The sequence below is a fragment of the Carlito syrichta genome, unplaced genomic scaffold (genome assembly GCF_000164805.1).
Source record: "Carlito syrichta isolate Samal-C Ts95f unplaced genomic scaffold, Tarsius_syrichta-2.0.1 Scaffold306965, whole genome shotgun sequence".
Lineage (NCBI taxonomy): Eukaryota > Metazoa > Chordata > Mammalia > Primates > Tarsiidae > Carlito > Carlito syrichta.
In genome coordinates, this window is record NW_007251061.1 from 188,195 (window position 1) to 191,244 (window position 3,050).

Here is a 3,050-nt window from a genome sequence, read left to right on the forward strand (position 1 = left end):
CTAGCGCGTGCCTGTAATTCCGGCTACTTGGAAGGCTGAGGCGGAAGGATCGCCGGAGCCCAGCAGGTCGAGGCTGCAGTGGCCGGGAGCAGCCACTGCACTCCAGTCTGGGCGACAGAGTGAGACTCCAGCTCAACAACAAAAAAAAAGCTGATGGTAAGTAAAGTATGAAACACATGTTTTTGCTGTTGGCAATAGCAAGCATGTACGTAAGGCTTACTAATAATATATGAGGCTGTGCTCTGAGCCATTTTCATGTATTAATACTTCTAATCCTTCCAACAAACCTGTGAAGTAGGTACGATTATGATCTGCATTTCACAAATAGGAAAACAGAGTCAGAAGGTGGCTTAGTCACTTACACAAGATCACAGAGCCAATAACTGACAGCTCCAAAATTCAGATCTAGCCAGTCTGGCCCCTTATTTTCAATCAGTGTTTTGCAAACTGAAGTTGAACAAATTAACTCTCCTAAGCAATCTATCCCTAATTTAACTTAAATTTCTTTAAATATTCAAACTGGATTTATACATCTAATATATTTGATTTGTAAGCACTTCACCTACCTAAGTATTTTCTTAAGCACTTAATCCTTGTAAATCTAGTAAATAAATAAAACACTATATACCCACCTAGATGTTGTATTTTGTTAAACATTACAAACATTTTAAATAGCAAACGTAATCATCCTGAATTGAATATAAAAATATTCACGTTGTAAGTTTTCACTGATTTTTGTTTTGGGGTTTTTTTGGGTTTTTTTCTTCCATTGTATTTATTTTCTTGTTTTCCCAGGATTATACCGTCCAGCTATAGAAGGTTGGGGGAGGTATAAATTACCATTTTAGGCAGCCTAAGATTTCTTAGTCAAAAATATAGTCAAACTGTATTACTTCTTAGAGGTTAAGGACTTAAGACTGGACAAAGTTCCTAAGGGAGAACAGCCTCCAAAATGATTCTACCTAAATCCCTTTTTATAGTTGCTATATATTAATAGGGGCTGTAGTTCCATGTTTATCAAAGGAGATTGGTATGAGTCTCTATATCCCCAGGATTAAATAGCTACATCCTCACACAATTCTTTTTAATATCTTTCTATTTTTATTGTGTAATTTGTGTAGGCAAAATTTTCACCCCCACACAAGTTGCTGTTACTTTCCTACACATCTGCATTTCTTTCACATTCTTGCTTTCTACGATTTCAGCCACAACCCTGTAAACCCCCACACTGAAATTTTTGCTGAGTTTTTCACTTTTCATTTTGTTATAAATGAGGATGAGTCTGGGGTGCTTCTAGTTGGTATTATGACCAAAGGACTTGAGGTCTGTTCCCAGATCACAGTCACTATTCTCTGGGTGGACCCCAACAAAGATATGTTAACAGACTAGTGACAAGTAAATAGGGATGATGCCATACTTTTATTAATGAACTGAAAAAGCACTCTTATGCTACTTTCTACTTAAGGGCTTGGAGAGAAGATGTGGGAAGTGTGTAAACCTTGCTCACACAGGCCAAGCTTCTAACTTCTTTGAAAGCTCTTCTAGAAAATGAAGCTAAAATGAAGTTGTTATCATTAGAACAGTCTAATGATAACAACTCAGATCACAGTTTCACATCTCATGGAGGAGTCATAGAGATGTGGAGAAGGCCACAAAGAAAGGCCTTGAACTACTACACTACTTGCCTCTGAGGCTGCAACAGTCCTTAGTTGTATTCTTCTTAAAGTTCTAGACTTAAAAGAATAAAATGAGCAGCATGATCTTTTTCATAAATATTCTCTCCCATTCATAGACATTCTCTGGCATTGGGCTAATTTCCTTTTTGAGCCTCAAGTTTGCTGATTTGTAAGATGAGCTCAATTCCACCTACCTCCCAAAGCTATTGTGAAGATAAGATGAGATCACAGATTTAAAATATTAGATATATAATAATTATTAATAATATAAATAAGCTGAGAGATATTGGTCCCTCCATTCAGAAACTACCTCATCTCTTCAACTTGAACACATTGCTCTTGTTTACCATCTTAAACAGTCTGAAGAATACAACTCACTGTAATTTGTCTTATTTGGCTTATAACATGAAGCCTCTGAACAGTCATGAATCTCTAGCTATTCCACCTAAAATGATGACTGTAGCACTATCACCTGCTTCTCTGAATTTCAAAATTAAATTAGTGACCTCATGATAGTTCTTTACACTAATTTAAAAATAAATATCTATTAAAATAAATAAATACTAAAATAAATAAATATATGCAAATTTATGTTCAAAGAAAACTGATATAAACCTTTCTTATCAGAATTTTAGGTTTAATCACTGTTAGCGATGGTATATCCCAATAACTGAGTGATTGGTATAACAGATCTTTGCCAAATGTGGTTCCTTGTTGACTACAACACGTTGAATAGAATGGTTTTATAATAATTCTTTGTAGCCTTGTGCAGATCCACTCACAGACAGCATTTTTCTAAGATTCTCTTCTCAACTTGTTTTTACTGAAGTTAGAAAAATTTACAATCTCATGAGAAAATAAAATTTTTCTATAAGTTTTGTGCTACAAAGATTTAATAAATTATGTCAGGCCAAAAGAGGGCTCATTTATGGCAGAATCATTGGAAATAGGGCATGAATTACTCAGAATTTAAAAATGCAGCCCCATCTTAATTTACTTCCACGTTTTAGCAAAGGAATATTCAATTAGCACTGAGTAGGACAGATTTCTCACTGCTAAAGCCACGATTTGCTGCAAGCATCCACTCCTATGGCTTCATTTCTGGCTGGATGTCTTCAAAAGGAACAAAATTTATAACATTGCCCTCATCTTCTAAACCAAAAGCCAACTGCTGCAGGAGAGAAAAAACATCAATAAAGATGAAAAGCAAGTGTTCTATTTTATTTTTTAGGACTCTCAGAATTACAGCTCCTGTCTCCCACATACAGTCAATAATTATTCTTATATGCAAATTTCTATATACACAGACTTGTCAGTCCATATTTCTGGGCTCTCACTTTTGTTGTTAGAAATGTTGAGCATGGGTGCAACTCA